The sequence below is a fragment of the Chiloscyllium plagiosum genome, unplaced genomic scaffold, assembly GCF_037043375.1.
Source record: "Chiloscyllium plagiosum isolate Xiang-an unplaced genomic scaffold, Cpla_swu_hap1 HiC_scaffold_16, whole genome shotgun sequence".
Lineage (NCBI taxonomy): Eukaryota > Metazoa > Chordata > Chondrichthyes > Orectolobiformes > Hemiscylliidae > Chiloscyllium > Chiloscyllium plagiosum.
Window position 1 is genome coordinate 44,619,451 of NW_028270154.1, and position 18,668 is coordinate 44,638,118.

Sequence of the window (18,668 nt, forward strand, 5' to 3'; positions counted from 1 at the left end):
GAGATTGAGTTGGAATATCTGGTCGGTATGGACAGGTTGGACCAAAGGGTCTGTTTTTGTGCTGAATATCTCTGACTCTATGAGAAGACACGTTTTTAAAATTTATCATAAATAATTTCTGTACATTGCTGATAAAAAGACTAAGGGCGCATGGTCAGTGTTCGAGAAAGGGAGACAGAGACAGCATATTGGCGAATCTAGTTCAACTTGGGAGCACGCAGTGGGGGGAAGAAAAGGTGTTTTAAGTTAGACTTAATGCAATAGGTAGTGTGCTGAGTGGGAAACTTGACCAAGGGTAGGAAGGTTTTTTTTTCAGTAAGTCTTTACAGTATTGGAATATGGTTACAAAACTGGCGGTGTAATAGGACACAAATAGTAATGGTCAATGGATAATTTTTTGGGCTGGAGAAAGTTTGTAGCGGAATTCCCCAGGCGTCAGTATTGGGAACCTTACTTTCTAGGCATGAAGTAGGCTGTGAATGCATCGATGAGAGTGCTGAAGCAATTGACAGGCATGAAAAATTTTACTTCTGAGTATATATTGGACGGGTTAGGATAGTTCTTGAAGAAAAGGCGACTAACAGGAAATCTGATAGAAGTTTTCAAAATTAGAAGCAAGCTAGTAGAAAGATCAAGAATGACAGGGCATAGATTTAAAGTGATTTGCCAATGAAGCCAATGTAATGTGAGGAAAAACATTTTCACACAGTGAGTGATTTGCATCTAGATGCACTGCCTGGAAATGTGGTGGAGGCAAACTCAATTGAGGTATTTAAGAAGGTAATAGATGATTATTTAAAGAAGAACAATGTGCAAGAAATGGAGAAAAGGTAGGAGAATGGCAATAAGTGGGCCAGTAGAGAGAGAGAGGAAATGAATTTTCAATGAAATAGGATAAATATTTGAAGAGAAGGAATATGAAATGTACTTGGGTAATTGGGTTACAGAAGAAGTCACTAGCACCAGGGATCAAATGGTCTCCTCTACTCTGCACTATAGTTCTCTGAAAACTGTCCTTTACTGAGTTGAGAAAACTGTCAACAGTTCTATGGCTGCCCAGAAATTGTGCAAAACCTATCTAAGTCTCTATTTACTAGCAAGCCTTCGTATGATAAATTGGCCTGTAGCATCACCAATTTAATATTAACTTTGCTCACCACAAATAGTAAGCATATTATTTTACTATAATTCTCTTCTGTGCTTTCTACAAAGGACTAAATCATTTGCTTATGATTGATCATTTAGTTTCTTAAAATCAACAGAAGTTTTACTATTAAGAATCATAGTGAACCTCTTATACCTGTAGATGCAGATGGCCCTGCTACATTGGGATGCGAATTCTAGGCTTGCCAATAAGCATTGCAGTCTTCCCAATACAGGCATTGCCAATGTTCTGAAATAATTAGAGAATGAAAGCAAACAGAACCAGAAAATGTAAGCAGGGTTTGCAAATGAGTAAAACTAGGAAAAGGACATAAAATCTTGGAATTTGCAAAAGGGGACATGAGATAGCTTTGGCAAGTAGAATTCAGGAGGATCCAAAGGGTTTTTACAAATATATTAAGGACAAAAGGGTAACTAGGGAGAGAATAGGGCCCCTCAAAGATCAGCAAGGCGGCCTTTGTGTGAAGTCACAGAAAACGGGGGAGATACTAAATGAATATTTTGCATCAGTATTTACTGTGGAAAAGGATATGGAAGATATAGACTGGAGGGAAATAGATGGTGACATCGTGCAAAATGTCTAGATTACAGAGGAGGAAGTGCTGGATGTCTTGAAACGGTTAAGGGTGGATAAATCCCTAGGACCTGATCAGGTGTACCCACGAACTCTGTGGGAAGCTAGAGAAGTGATTGCTGGGCCTCTTGCTGAGATATTTGTATCATCGATAGTCACAGGTGATGTGCCAGAAGACTGGAGGTTGGCAAATGTGGTGCCACTGTTTAAGAAGGGCGGTAAAGACAAGCCAGGGAACTATAGACTGGTGAGCCTGACCTCAATTGTGGGCAATTTGTTGGAGGGAATCCTGATGGACAGGATGTACATGTATTTGGAAAGGCAAGGACTAATTAGGGATAGTCAACATGGCTTTGTGCGTGGGAAATCATGTCTCACAAACTTGATCGAGTTTTTTGAAGAAGTAACAAAGAAGATTGATGAGGGCAGAACAGTAGATGTGATCTATATGGACTTCGATAAGGCGTTCGAGAAGGTTCCCCATGGGAGACTGATTAGCAAGGTCAGATCTCATGGAATACAGGGAGAACTAGCCATTTGGATAAAGAACTGGCTCAAAGGTAGAAGACAGAGGGTGGTGGTGAAGGGTTGTTTTTCAGACTGGAGGCCTGTGACCAGTGGAGTGCCACAAGGATCAGTGCTGGGTCCTCTACTTTTTGTCATTTACATAAATGATTTGGATGCAAGCATAAGAGGTATAGTTAGTAAGTTTGCAGATGACTCTAAAATTGGAGGTGTAGTGGACAGCGAAGAGGGTTACCTCAGATTACAACAGGATCTTGACCAGATGGGCCAATGGGCTGAGAAGTGGCAGATGGTGTTTAATTCAGATGAATGCGAGGTGCTGCATTTTGGGAAAGTAAATCTTAGCAGGACTTATACATTTAATGGTAAGATCCCAGGGAGTGTTGCTGAACAAAGAGACCTTGGAGTGCAGGTTCATAGCTCCTTGAAAGTGGAGTCGCAGGTAGATAGGATAGTGAAGCAGGCGTTTGGTATGCTTTCCTTTATTGGTCAGAGTATTGAGTACAGGAGGTCATGTTGCGGCTGTACAGGACATTGGTTAGGCCACTGTTGGAATATTGCGTGCAATTCTGGTCTCCTTCCTATTGGAAAGATGTTGTGAAACTTGAAAGGGTTCAGAAAAGATTTACAAGGATGTTGCCAAGGTTGGAGGATTTGAGCTGGAGGGAGAAGCTGAACAGGCTGGGGCTGTTTCCCTGGAGCGTCGGAGGCTGAGGGTTGACCTTATAGAGGTTTACAAAATGATGAGGGGCATGGATAGGATAAATAGACAAAGTCTTTTCCCTGGGGTCAGGGAGTCCAGAACTAGAGGCCATAGGTTTAGGATGAGAGGGGAAAGATATAAAAGAGACCTAAGGGGCAACTTTTTCACGCAGAGGGTGGTATGTGTATGGAATGAGCTGCCAGAGGATGTGGTGGAGGCTGGTACAACTGCAATATTTAAGAGGCATTTGGATGGGTATATGAATAGGAAGGGTTTGGAGGGATATGGGCCGGGTGCTGGCAGGTGGGACTAGATTGGGTTGGGATGTCTGGTCGGGATGGACAGGTTGGACCGAAGGGTCTGTTTCCATGCTGTACATCTCTATGACTCTATTATTAAGACACTGAGAAAGAATAAGAAAGGTTTAGTATAAAATTTCTGAAAACTAGTGAAAATTCAAAGGAGGAAATGGAAAAATAAAATAATAATTTTTCTTAGACATTCTAGTGAAGATATATACTAATATCCTCAAATTTAATCCAACATGAGCATTTTAGTCTCAGAGGTTATTTAGGGATGTTCTATAATTGTATTTATTAATAATTGCTTTTAGATATTCTGAATACTTCTTTCCGACTAACCTCACCAATTCTGATGATGCTTCCAAGATATAGGAAATAACCAAAATCATTCTTGAACATTTAAGTCTTTGTCTGCTCTTATGTCACCAATTTGGCTCAATCTCCATAACAAATACATTTGTCTGCCAAAGCTACAGTTAGATTCCTTGAAGGTCTCACTAGATGATGAGAAAGCACATATTAGTAGTCATTGACTTCAATCCAAAGCTGAATCTTTCACACAGCCAATATTGAGTAAAAAGCATATGCAGCACAAATAAAGATAATACCTACCAGAGCAGTTGTTGGTTGTGCATGGATCTGCTTCAGTCAGTGTGATCCTTAATAATACAGTAAATACTCAGCATTTCAGGCAACATCTGCAGAGAGAGAAACAGGGTTAATGTTTCAGCAGTTCTGATAAATGTCCATCTGAAATCTCAATCTTCTTTCTTCCTCCACAAATATGACCTGACCAGCTGAGTAATTCCAGCATTTTCAATTTTAATTTCAAAATATTTTGATTTTCTGTAAAAATACACTGGAAGACACTGATTTCAACTTATTTCTTTAACTGGATGTTAAGAAATACAAATTTGAGTTGACAATATTTATGACCCCATTGACCAAGCTGATGTGGCTTTGGCTATTCAAAGTAATAATACAGCCTGCATCGAAACCTTCAGCCAGTTTCAGCCAATAGACACATTTCAATATGTATATCAGCATTCAAACACCTCATTTCCCATTCTGGGTTGGAAATAATCAGTGCACATTCTGTGTAGGCACAGGTCACTCCCAGGGGCTTAGACTAGAAAATTTATTCTTATTTTGTGTGACCTGGAAAGGCAGGAATGCTTCTTTGGGACCCACCAGAAGAAATGCCAACACAGAAGTTCTCCCTGCACCTCCTCAATGTACACAAACCCATCATACATAACTTTATGTTGTTCAAGGTGAGTTCATAAGAGAAAAACTTAATCTGCCAAACTGAAAAAAGAAATCAGGCCGTTTTTAAAAAAAATCTTTCATAGAAGGTGAATGGTATTAGCTAAGCCAGTGTTCATTACACATCACCAATTGTCCTCAAGGTGGTAGTAGTGAGCCACTTTCTTGAACCATGCAACACGTGATGTTGGTACACTCACAGTGCTTTTAAGGAAAAGTATTCCATCATTTTGACCTGATAACAGTGAAGAAACAGTAATATAGTTCCAAGTTAGTATGGCATGTGGAGGGGAAACTGAAAGTGGTGGTATTCCCCTGCATCTGCTGTCCCTGTCTTTCTAAATTGTAGAGGTTGATATATTCTTGAAGGACCCTTGGTGAGATACTGCAGGGAATCTTGTAGATGGTGCACACTGCGTATTGTTGGTGAAAGGAGGTGGATAAGACTGGTGTCAATCTAGCAAAATAACCCAAGAAACTGTGAATGCTGGAAATCAGAAACAAAATCAGAAATTGCTGGAAAAACGCAGCAAGTCTAGTAGCATCACTGGGTCACTGGACCTGAAATGTTAACACTGCTTTCTCTGCTCAGATGCTACCAGACCTGTTGAATTTTCCCAGCAATTCCTCTTTTTGTACTCAATGGTGTTGAGCCTCTGGAGTGTTGTTGGAGGATACACTCATCCAGGCAAGTGGAGAGTATTTATATTCCTGATTTGTGATGGACAGATTTGGGGGAGTCAGGATGTGAGTTACACGCATTCCCAACCTGTGAACTACCCTTCAGTCACAGCAATTATGTGGCAGGTCAGTTCAGTTTCTGGTCAATGGTAAATCTGAGGATTCAGTAATGAGAATGTCATTGAATGTCGGGGGAGATAGTTAGATGCTCCCTTGTTGGAAATGGCCATTAACTGGCAACTGTGTGACACAAAAGTTACCTGTTGGACTATAACCTGGTATTGTGTGATTTTTAACTCAGTATCTGAGGAGTTGCAGATGGGATGGTACATTGTGCAATCATCAGACAATGCCACACTTCTCATCTTATGACTAATAGGAGGTTGTTGATGAAACAGTTAAAGATGATTGGGCCAAGGACACTAACCTGAGGAACTCCTGCAGTGATATCCTGTGAATCACATGATTAATCTCCAACAACCATAATCATTTGCACCAAATATGACTCGGTCCAAGGCTCACCTCACCCTTCACTGCAATTCCATTGAGTCCAATTTTGCTAGGAGTCTTTAATTGCCACCTTGATATTAATGAGCAGTCACTCTCACCTCTCCCCTTGAATACAGCTCTGTGGTCCATGTTTGTACCAAAGCTGTAATAGGTCAGGAGCTAAGTAACTTTGGCAGAGCCCAAACTGAGTTAACCCACAGCATCTGCGATATATGTTACACTGGCTAACATATATAAAACCACAAATGGCATCACAGTGATTGTAAATAGAATCTAAAAGCTAGTTAGTGGCAATGTGTGAATACTAAAGACTGAAAAGCTGACAACAGCATGAAGGATGTGAAAATTAATTTTCTTAACAGCCATCCATCAATATGTCCTTGTACAGAGATATGATTAATAAATACAACCAAAAATGAAGTAAATAAACCTTATTTTCTGCACCTACAATTTAAAGCACACCTTACCTATGTTGAAGATCATGCTTCTTCATTCTCTCTCGTGGCCTAGCCCTGCAATGCTTCCTCTTGTGAAGAAACTTCCAATTGGACTCCTCTCTGGACAACCAGGGCTCCTAAGATAGCACAGGATAACTCCTCTTCATCAGTAAACTCGAGGCACAGTTAAAGTTCAAGATTAAAACAAAGCCCTTTTGTTGTTGATCATGTCCTCCACTGCACAGGTGGCCAATTCCAAATTGTTTTAAGAAAGTGTGAGAATCTTAAAAAAAAGTGAGTGTGATGTCACCGGGATCTCCACTTTGGCACCAATGCTTTACAAAGCCTCCAGACTTTGTTTAAAGAGCAGTGACAGGAAAATTAAAAGGGAAGAGAAAACTGGTAAAAAATAAGAGAGAGTAGCAAAATCAATTAAAAAAAAAACTAGAACTGCACGAAACTTGGCATTTTAAATAAAAAAGTAGAGAAAGCACCAAAAATACAGAAAAGCACAATTCTGCAAAAAAATTCTCACCCTGGCATTTTAGTGTGAACAATAAAATGGAAATCAAACAAATAACAATGGAATGGCATACCATTAACTTTCTGTCAAAATTTCAGTTATTCAAAGAAAGAATCAATATTTACTTTATGGAGCAGCAGATTGCTGACAAAGAATGATAGGCAAAGTACTTCATACTTTGGGCACTAAAGAGTTAAGAACAACAATATCCAATGGTGCTCTGATGTTGATTGGAATGATCCTAATAAAATTTTCCAGATTTCGAAGATCAACTTAATGTTTGCATTCATTTCCAGATACACAAGCTTGAGTTCAAGTCAAACTGACCAACAGCCAGGTGAAAGAACTGACTAATTCATAGGCATTTGTCCACACACGAAAGCTAATTTAGCTGAAAGGCTTATTGAGGAAGTCATTGTAGGCACACCGACACATCTTTCAGAAAAGCATTTCTGGATAAATCCAAAGACTATACATTGACACATGGAAGAAGAATGCAAGTTTTGAGCAGTTGTAGCCGAGTAGCAGCATTTCATGTGCTCCACTCTGCAGCAATCATTGCAGCCGCATCAACAGGCTCAGTAGAACATCCAAATCTTGCAGAGATGTGGCTTATCTCACCCACCAAGATAATGTCCAGCATTTCATCACATATGTAAGTTATGTTCTACAAGAGGACATTGGGCTAAACATATTAGAAGTCAAATTGCCCAAAGAAACCCAATGTATAACACAATGCTCCACAGCAGGTGGAGAAATACCAACCACAGAACAATGACAAAGAAGCTTCCAAAGTTCAATCTATGGCATGCAAACATGTCAATAAATTCTAAGACGGACAAAATTACAGCTTGCAAACAGTAAATGTGGTAAACTTGACACATCCCATATCAACGCGGTCAGAAATTGGCACCTTGTTTGGAAGATATTTCATCAATGTGCAAATTTAATTTTGTCTACAAGCAACCCAGTGAACTGTGAGAATTCATAAACATCTACCTTTTGTTTCCCAGACTGTTAGCCAATAAGAGTAATTTTCTTTTGGCCCTTTTAAAAATATCTCTGCAGAATGTTTGCTATCTGTTGTGCTGTGTGAGTATGTTTGCGTTGGGATTAAAAGGATATATAGTTCTCATTTTAGATTATAGTTCAGATGCTAACCAATTTTGTGGTTTCTTTTTACAAATTAATTTGGTTTAATAATAAACAGATTACTTTTGAGTTCATGAAAGAAACCTGATGAAAGTTTACTTTCTTCTGGATAGCAGCACTGAACGAGAAACAATCCACTATTTTGGTGACTTAATCAATACATTTGGAATAATGGTGTGACTCATGAAATGGTGCAACTTGATTACCAGAGCATTTGTCTCATCCACAGTTTAACACATTTTAGAAGAATGAGGGGTGATCTTCTTAAAAAATAAGATATCTGAAGGGGCTTGACAGGGTTGGTCAGAAGCTCGGAACACTCCAGCGAGTGACTCACCTCCTGATTCCCCAAAGTCAGTCCCATCTATAAGACACAAGTCAGGAGTATGATGAAATACTCCCAAACTCCTTGGAGGGTGCAGCTCCAACAAAACTCAAGAAGCCTGACACCACCCAGGACAAAGCAGCCTGCTTGACTGTCACCACATCTACAAACATCCATTTCCTCCACCACTGACATTCAATAATTTCAGGGAGTACTATCTAGAAATTGCACCACAAATGCATCAAAGGTCCTTAGACAGTACATTCCAAATCCATAACCATTTTCATCTCAAAGGCCAAGGGCAGCAGATTCATTCAAACATCACCTGCACATTCCCCTCCAAGTCACTCACTATCCTGACTTGGAAATATATTGCTGTTCTTTCAGTAGGAGTGGCTCAAATCTTGGATTTCCTTCCCTAATGTCATTGCGGATCAACCTATAGCACAAAGAATGCAGCAGTTCAAAGAAGGCAGCTCACCATCACCCTCTCGAGGTCAACTGCGGACCAATAATAAATGCTAGCCAGCCAGCAATGCTCATGTCCCATGTATGAGTAAAGAGATGACACTGGAAAGATGTTTGCCCACAGAGTTATTTAGAAGTAAAGGACACAGTTTCAAAATAATAATTTCCCCATTTAAAAAGGAGACAAGGAAAAATTTCTTTCCTTAGAAATAATCTTTGAAATTCTCTATCCTAATGGAGGCCGAGCCATTAAATATATTCAAAGCTGAGTGAGACTGATTCTTGATCCACAAGGGAGCCAAAGAGGGCAGGGAGCAAAATTAAGACAAGGCCATAATTAGATTAGCTCTGATTTTATCGAATACTGGATGAGTTTCAAAAGACCAAATGTCCTGACCCTGCATTTGTTTATGATTTTATGTCTGGCTCAAACAAATTTGATATCTGCAGTTTCAAACAGACAGCTACAAAAAAACATTCCCCCATGAACCTAATTCAGTGTACAAACCATAGAGATAATAATATAGATTTCATGGTGAATAAAATTATGGCTGATAATGAAGAACACCACCAATGAAGATTTAGTAACTCTGTGCTACGGATTTCTCCTTTTCCAATGTCAATTTGAATCTGAAACCAGGTCAAAGGGCTTTCAAAGCATTCAATAACAGTGATATAATCAAGAACAAGAAGCCAATCACACTGAAATATTCTCACCAACAGCTGCAGTAAGTGAACTGTAACAAAGCTTTTACTATTAAATAATATTTCACAAAGATTAAAATAAATTATTGGTATTTAAACATGTGGTTAGAGTAGAAGCTGAAATGTACAAGTTTAAACAGTTAAAATGCATATTTAAGAACAATGCTAAATTAATTGTTGAAAAAAGTCATGCCTGTTGAAGATTTTCATTTTGCACTAATCGGAACAAAATTGTAAGAATACCATATCTGAAAGGTACAATAATTTACACTGCATTGAAATTGATTGGTAAACCAACTGCCATTTTTTGAGGCACTGCCAGGGAGAGTATATCAGAGAACTATTGTCTTCCACACATTAAAAAAAATGTATTTGGATTTCAGCATCAGTGATATACATGCCCTCAACTGGCAGATCATATCAAATGGCATCCTTTTGGCTGTTCACAGTAGGCAAAATACTGACCATACTCTACCAGTCATCCCTACAAACTCAGAAGATAATGTCTAACATCTTGGAAGAGCAGGGTCGGATTAGAACAAGTCAACATGGATTTAGTAAGGGGAGGTCGTGCCTGACAAACCTGTTGGAGTTCTTTGAAGAGGTGACAAGTAGGTTAGACCGGGGAAACCCAGTGTATGTGGTCTATCTAGACTTCCAAAAGGCCTTTGATAAGGTGCCACATGGGAGGCTGCTGAGCAAGGTGAGGGCCCATGGTGTTCGAGTGAGCTACTGGTATGGATTGAGGATTGGCTGTCTGACAGGAGCCAGAGAGTTGGGATAAAAGGTTCTTTTTCGGAATGGCAGCCGGTGACAAGCGGTGTCCCGCAGGGTTCAGTGTTGGGACCGCAGCTGTTCACATTATATATTAATGACCTGGATGAAGGGACTGGGGGCATTCAAGCGAAGTTTGCCCATGATACAAAGTTAGGTGGACAGGCAGGTAGTACTGAGGAAGTGGGGAGGCTGCAGAAGGATCTAGACAGTTTGGAGGAGTGGTCCAGGAAATGGTTGTTGGAATTCAATGTGAGCAAATGCGAGGTCATGCACTTTGGGAAAAAGAATAGAAGCATGGATTACTTTCTAAATGGTGAGAAAATTCGTAAAGCCAAAGTACAGAGGGATCTGGGAGTGCTAGTTGAGGATTCTCTAAAGGTAAACATGCAGGTTGAGTCCGTGATTAAGAAAGCGAATGCAATGTTGTCTCTTATCTCAAGAGGGTTGGAATATAAAAGCACTGTTGTGCTACTGAGACTTTATAAAGCTCTGGTTAGGCCCCATTTGGAGTACTGTGTCCAGTTTTGGTCCCCACACCTCAGGAAGGACATACTGGCACTGGAGCGTGTTCAGCGGAGATTCACACGGATGATCCCTGGAATGGTAGGTCTAACATACGAGGAACGGCTGAGGATCCTGGGATTGTATTCATTGGAGTTTAGAAGATTAAGGGGAGATCTAATAGAAATTTACAAGATAATACATGGCTTGGAAAGGGTGGACGCTAGGAAATTGTTTCCGTTAGGTGAGGAGACTAGGACCCGTGGACACAGCCTTAGAATTAGAGGGGGTAAATTCAGAACAGAAATGCGGAGACATTTCTTCAGCCAGAGAGTGGTGGGCCTGTGGAATTCATTGCCACAGAGTGCAGTGGAGGCTGGGACGCTAAATGTCTTCAAGGCAGAAATTGATAAATTCTTGATGTCACAAGGAATTAAGGGCTACGGGGAGAATGCGGGTAAGTGGAGTTGAAGTGCCCATCAGCCATGATTGAATTGCGGAGTGGACTCGATGGGCCGAATGGCCTTACTTCCGCTCCTATGTCTTATGGTCTTATTAAATATTTTCTGCACACGTGCTATGTATGTCAACCTACCCTCGACAGCTAAAAGAAACATGACCATGCAATGCACATTTTTAAAATAAACACAGATGTGCAGGACAATACTTACCTGGTGCATTAGAGTTTTACAGCACAGAAAGAGGCCCATTGGCTTATCATGCCTCTATCAGTCATAAAGTATCTATCTGTTTTAATCCCATTTTCCAGCATTTAGCCTTTAACCTTGTAAGCTATGGCATTTCAAATGCTTACCGAATCACTTTTTAAATGGCTCAACGGTTCTCACCTGTACCTCCCTTTTTGGTAGTGAGTTCCAGATACCCTCTGGGTGAAAATGAATTCTCAAATCCCCTACTTCTTACCTTAAAATTGCTACCTCAATTATTAACACCTCAATTAAAGGGAAACATTTTTCTATGTATGTCTTAACCTTTTATACTTTAATCAGACCCCCCAGCTTTCTCTACTCTAAGGAAGACAACTCCAGCCTATCTACTCTCTTTTCATAGGTAAAGCACTCCAACCTGACAGCATCATAGTGAATCTCCTCTGCACCTTCTTTAGTGCAATCACATCCTTCCTACAGGTGATGACCAGAACTGTACATATTACACCAGCTGTGGCCAAATAAACATTATATATAGCTCCATCATTACCTTCCTACTCTTGTATTCAATACCTTGACTAATAAAAGGCAAAGTCCCATATGTCTTCTGAACCAACTTATCTACCTCTCCTACTCTCAAAGATCTACAGACATGAATAAAAGTCCCTCTTATCCTCCGTACTTCCTAGAATCTTGCCATTCAACTTGAACACACTTTGCCCCATTAGTTGTTCCAAAATGCAACTTTTCAGGATTTTAAATTCCATTCATCACTGTTCAGCTTAACTATGTGCATAGATCATTGACCAACCCATCTGTATCATTCTGTAATCTGAGGCTATCCTCCTCACTATCACCCCATCAATTTTCATATCATTGACAAACTTACAAATCAACCCTACTGTATTCAAATCTCAATCATTTATAGATACTATTAACAGCAAGGGCTCCACTGACTCCCAAAGAATCCCACTGGACACAGGCCTCCATCACAAAACTTCAACCTTCACTCTGTACTTCCTGCCATTAAACCAAATTTGGAACCAATTTGTCAAATTGCCTTGAATCCTATGGGCTCTTAGCTTCTTAATCAGTCTACCACATGAGACTTTGACAAATGCCTTACTGAAGTCCACATAGACTACACAGACTACATCAACTGCACTACCCTCACGTACACACCTAGTCAACCACTTGAAAAATTCAAATATTAGGTATTAAAAGCCACGCTGACTTTCCTTGATGGATTCTTGCCTTTCCAAATGTAGATTAATTATATCCTTCAATTTCTTTTCCCTATAGTTTCCCCAACACAGGTGTTAGACTCATTAGCCTACAGTTTTGTGGTTTGTCCCTACCACCCTTCTTGATTAATGGTACCGCATTAGTTATCTTCCAGTCCTTTGTCATCTCTTCTGTGGCCAGAGAGGTTTGAAAATGTCAGAGCCATTGCAAACTGCCTCCTTGCTTCCCACAGCAGCCTGGGCCTGAGGATTTATCCACTTTCAAGCCTGTTAAAATCACTAATATCTCTTCCCTTTCGATAATTTTGTTTAAATATTTCACAATCCTACTCTTATTATCCTATTTTTTATAAATTTTTTTGATCTATCCAACATATCTCTCTCTCCCTGGCAGTTTACAGGAGACACTTTTTTAAAAAAATTCGATCATATGGCCTCATTTGAAGAATCTTCAAAGATACCATCCATCCTTACTACAGTAATTGACTCCATGTTCAACATCATACCACCTCTCCCTTTACCACATCTCCAGCCTCCACCATCTCATCTGAAGATTCTGTATCTCTGAGCTACCATTCCTGTACTACCCTCAACCATGTCTGCGTGATAGCAATGAAATCAGATCCCCATGTGCTGATCGCCTCTCGAATATTCTGCCTTACTCGCAAGCGTCCTTGCATTCAAATAAAGCTACTCAGTCTTACCATATTTCCCCGTGCCTTGAGTAGATTTGCAGTCTTCGAGATTGACTTGGTTCTTCTGCGCAAAACACCCGTCTGAACCTTCACTGCACATCCCCCCCACCACCCCGCAACATTATCCATCGCAACACATTGTCCAGTTTGTCAAACAATCAGCACCTTTTCTCACCCGGTATAAACTCCCTTTGTAATTTGGCAGCCTTGGGCTTATCTGGAGGAGTGCAAGGTAGAATGTATGTGTATTTCTTCAGCAATACTCAAAGATAAAATTAAGTCTTCAGGTCTAATTATGCTGTTTAGCAGTAAATATGAACTCAGTATAACACCAAAAATTGAGTTATACCTCCTTCAAAAAATACCGCATTACTGACGGGTTTTACAGCTGTGTAATAGCGGAAAGGCCAGTTCTTGTTAATTCATCGATTTGATTGCAATGGGGGCGGCACTTCAATAGCACACCTCAGGGTGAAGCATTGAATCACTGACACCAGTCTGTGTTTAACAAGATACACGGTCTTGCTGTCAGTTTCAAAGGATGGCAAACGCTGATAGTTTCGCTGTCATTAAAACCTTAAAATTCGGGTCAATATAGAAACCTCGTAAAAGTTAAATGCAGACGTTTGTTTCTTGTTTGACATTTTGAACGCTACATTTTTCTCTTTAAACTGTATGTGAAATTAAGCAAGTGCACAGTTGTTTTGGGACGGGAATGCTGGGTCTGGAAACCTTGCAACAAAGTTTGTAGCCGTCACCCGAATGTATTTCATTCGTCAGAATGGGTTTACTCAAAAATGCTTTTAAAGCTTAGAGATGGAAGTCTGATCATACCCCTCTTAGTTCATACCCCTCGTCCCTTTCTCTCCTTTAATTCCTGTTTTCGGTTTACATGTCATTTCACTCTTCACTGTCGCGTTACCTCAACATGCAATCTAATGCATAACTAATTATCCCACGCTTTCAGGTAGTACTGATCTAAATAAAGGATTGTGATTAAATAGAAAGGCAATTCAGCGAATGGGCTGGCACGGTGTGATTGTTGCAATAGTATTGTAAGAATTTAACGATTGGGTCACAAATTATTGCAAAATTCTAATTAATGGGACAAATAACAAAATAACCGATTTTGCTGGATCGGAAAGTTACAAAAAATGTCATATTTAACAGCAGCCCATGTTCGATCAGCTGGGTTAAACTAAATTAGAATATAAAAGGAACATCGATGAAGGAAACGATGCTGGGATTTTCAACCAGGTGGATGTCTAACAGTTTAAAACTGCGTGGATATCCTTCCTGGTTCTCCGTTAATCTGAAATTTTTGTTGTTAGCCTCTGGCAGCCAAAGCTTCGCGTTGTTCTTCAAGTAGTTGGCACTGGGCTCCCGGGGCGGTGAGCTGTTGACTTGACTCGACTGTACTCATGGTGTGTACACTTACTGTTGCTATACCAAGTGTTCAACAACAATCCACAAGATGGAGTCTAGCAAGAAACAGAGTTTCAAAATGGAAAGAAAATAAACGGCACCAAGAAAAAAAACCGTGCATTCAGCGAGTCGGAGACTGCACCTCAAAAGGAGGGCCGCTACCACCGTCAGTCCTATCAACAGCAACTCAATTTAAAAAAAAGAACTTGTCTCAACCAATCGGGAATATTGCAGGATAGACCACGTTTTCAGCCATCACGATTGACGTGGTTTTATGTTCACGAATCTCTAACCATCCAGATTCCACTATCATTAGTCAACAGGGAAAGGGAAGAATGACTGATGTTTACAGCGGCAATATACTGAAAGATTTCCAGAACCGCCTTAATATTGGTCTGTCAGCATTTCAAGCTACCTACACTGTATTGCGCATATTCGTAAAAAGCATTAGTCCACACTTTTGTAACGCTTGTTCTCAGAATGCAATGAGAACATCTCGCTACGGGAGAGGATTTCAGATTAAATCCTAACCGGGACTGATTTTCAAGGGGGTGAGGGGGCGGGATGCTGAGGTCGCTAAAGAAATCTATTTTTGGAACAGTCCCATGGTTGTTTAATCCAGCAATGGCAGATCAGAGATCCAATCAATGCTCACGTATCATAGCAATAAACACATACACTGTGAGCTAGATTTGTGATTGACGTGGTCATCATCTACCAATATGGAAGATTGCAAAAAGATCACAAGTTACGACTTAAATTCTGCATGTTACCTTAAATATATCCCATGGAACAATGCAAAAGAGGACAGGGGCGATTTAAATAGCATCGTGAAAGTGTTTTCTTGCGCGGTTAGAATTGGCCGGGAACATTGATACGTGACGCCCCTGACTGGGTCACATGACAGCTGCACATCCGAAGTAGACAGGCAGGAAGCTGGAAGGACACAGCAAGCCAAGCAGCATCAGTAAAGGAGCCAACGTTGTTCAGACCCAATCTCCAGCATTCCCATCTTCAGAATAACAACACTGGGTCACCCCCCCTCCCATCCAGTGTGCTTTCACGTCAGCAACTTTTACGAGCCAAGTTCTAACAAGCGTGCTCCGAGTATTCGAGCCGGGCCACAACTTGGAGAAACCTAAATATGTAGAAGTGATTCATGTGGGTGTGGGTGTGGCTGTGGGGTGGTGGGGAGAACCAGAGGTAGGAAAATATGATTCCGCTTGAATTGCCAGTGACCAGTAAAATACTTACATCCCTATACTTGGATTTCACATGTTAGCAGTCTCTCAAACTAAGCTGAGCCAAACATCGATATTGAAAGGACACTGCTAACAGGACGTATCACTCTTTATTCACCACATCCCTAAAATAATTTCCTCCCCTCAGCCTCAACAAAGGAGTGCTCCATCGAATCAGCCTTTTGGCCCGAAACATGTGCTGCTGCTCTCTAAACCGATTTCTCTCAGATCGCTTTATATTCAGACATTCCGTTTTAAATTATGTTCTAGACACGACCTCACTTTGGATGAAACATTCCATTGTGTGGCAGTCTTCAGTTTGCGAATCCTTCTTCTTACTGCTGCCTGGGAGTTCCAATAAAATGCAGTCGCCATTGACATGTTCCCCATTCAATCCCAGTGAAGTACCCTGATATTCACTCACTACTTTCCGAACCTCTTTCTGTACCCCGCTTCCTCTCCCCATTTCACTGCTACTATACACCGAATGCTGTCTCCCCTTCCCTCTTTCATAAAATACCGTTGCCCATGTCCAATGTTCCACCTGGAAAAGTACCTGTGCAGTACATAACCAATTAAGATCCGCCAGTGCGTGGCATCGCGACCACCTTGCACAACACCGAGAGGCTGCGGACCACAACGGACAATGGAAGGAAACACTGGAAAATGGGCCCAAATCCTCCGACCCTCAATCGCCTTCTCTCCCTCAGCGCACATTTACAGTCTCCCATGTTCCGTTCTGAGGGCTCCCTCCTCCTCATGGAGGCAGTCCACGCCGTCAATGAGTGGAGAAGGGCTCGCTTTCTGTGCTTGAGGTGAGGAATTTAAAACGTCAATTCCGACGTTCTACTCCCAGTCAAACAGGGAAGGCTGGCAACATGGGATCCTAACTAAAGTAAACATACAACACCTTCAAGCATCAAAAGTTTCCAAAAACGAGTAACAACTTTATGCATTTTAGATTAAGGATTCCTGCAACGTTTTTAAGATTTATTTTTCAAGTCAAGATAATCTATCCTTGAAGTAATGGGTCATGATATTAATAGAATCATTTTCGGCCTCTGCTGTAAAAGCTCGAGTACAGTCCTTCATTTTAACTGGGTCTCCCCTGGGGGCATCTGATGTATGTCCTTACAGCATAAGGCAGAAACATTCAGAGGTTACTCCTGGATCACAACACACAAGCATCCATTTTCGCGCCTTATCTCTCAAGGCATTTCCTAGACAGACACGTCGGGCATCCTTTCTCGTAAATGTAATATTACATGTTACCTCTGGAAAAGCTCAGCAGGTATGGCAGCATCTGAGAAGAGAAATCAAAGTTAACGTTTTGGGCCCTGTGATCCTTCCTCAGAACATTTTTATTTGAATCCGTACGGTATTCTTGCAGGTTGACTGAAGGTGCTACTCAGTTTTGGAATGAGTGAATAACAAACCAAATTACTTCTCAGTCTCATTTCCGGTAGTTAGCGTTTAGTAAAATACACGTAGATCCCAATTTTCATTTTTGTTTTAAACAATTCACTCATTTCAGAGCATCCTGAGTTTTTGGAACATGGGTTATCATAGCTTTCCACACGTTTCTATCTCAAACAGTTTTTGTCATGTTATCAGAATATAGCAAGGAGAGGATGGAGGCTCTAAGAACAACCGCCACAGATCCAGGGGCTGAGTCTGCACTGTCGCCTCCATTAAGCACCCCCCTTTATAACCACCTGAACTAATTGACCCTATATTTGTAAATGAATAGCACTTCGTGATCCCACTCTTGCATATTAGCTGTATCGGTGATGAACCTAAAGGAATATAGCAATAGATCGTTCCGTCACTCAAGCTACCCACATCATTTATTGGATCACGGTTCATCATGATTCTATTTCTCAGTCTTTGTTCCATCTTCGTTGAAGACCTTACCTCTTAAAAAAAAATCTAACAAGCACACTGAAGATTTCTGTAAATCCTGTATCTACAGCCTTTTGGAGAGGAAAAAAAAAAGTTCCGCTTTTACTCACCTTTGTGTGGAAACTGTTTTTAAACAATATCACAATGACATAGCTCTAATTCGACGATTGTACACGCTCGTTCAAGACTCCTGCACCAGAGAAAAAAAAGTGGCATTATCTCTACTTAAATTCTAAACTCAAGCGAATGTAACTCAAGCTTATGCAATATGTCCTTGTGATGTATACAAATCCTGGTAGCAGTCAGTTTTTCCTGTGAGGACATAGAGAGTACCTGCAAAGGATTGTAGATTGTGTGAGATTTGCAAAGTGATGGAGGCACGTTAAATCTAACATGTTGAACTGTGAATTTACCCACTTTGATAGTAAGCTTGGAAAAAGTAATATTTTCAAAAAGATGGGGGAAAATAAGTGTTGGTAGTCAGGGGATGTGTGCACCCTTGTGTACAAATTGCATAAAGTTAACATGCAGGTAATCACATGTTGCTCTTTATTGGAAGAAAGTTGCAGTTTAAAGATAAGGAAGGCTTTCTACAATTATATAAAGTCTTGATGGGACCACACGAAGTACTGTAAGGTTTCCATCTTTTATTTGCATTCCAAAGTCTGTAACAAAGATGCACTGGAATGAGAGGGCTGTTCTGAGTACAGATGAAGTAGAATGAACTGACACACTCTGGAATTTAAAAGAATGAGAGATATCTATTGACACATTTAAAGTTTCTTTTTCCTCACAAAGAAGGTATGGACAGTGCTAAGGGGTTGATTTCACTAACTGGAGAGGCCAGAGGTTGGAGTCATAGTCTCAATGATGAGATGAT

The 18,668-nt window shown here is 40.6% G+C and overlaps 1 long non-coding RNA gene across 8 annotated transcripts in view; it reads right to left on the reverse strand.

The window, feature by feature from the left end:
- LOC122556660 (uncharacterized) overlaps positions 1–16,483 on the reverse strand; it is a 39,051-nt gene extending 22,568 nt beyond the window's left edge. For 3 of the 8 annotated variants that reach the window (XR_015759746.1, XR_015759742.1, XR_015759740.1), the window contains exons 1-3: positions 13,230–13,377; positions 6,193–6,561; positions 3,881–3,966 (exon numbers count right to left, since the gene is read on the reverse strand). This is a non-coding gene — a long non-coding RNA (uncharacterized LOC122556660). The other 5 variants (XR_015759741.1, XR_015759744.1, XR_015759743.1 and 2 more) reach the window with 5 other exon arrangements.
- Between the last annotated feature and the right edge of the window lie 2,185 nt (positions 16,484–18,668).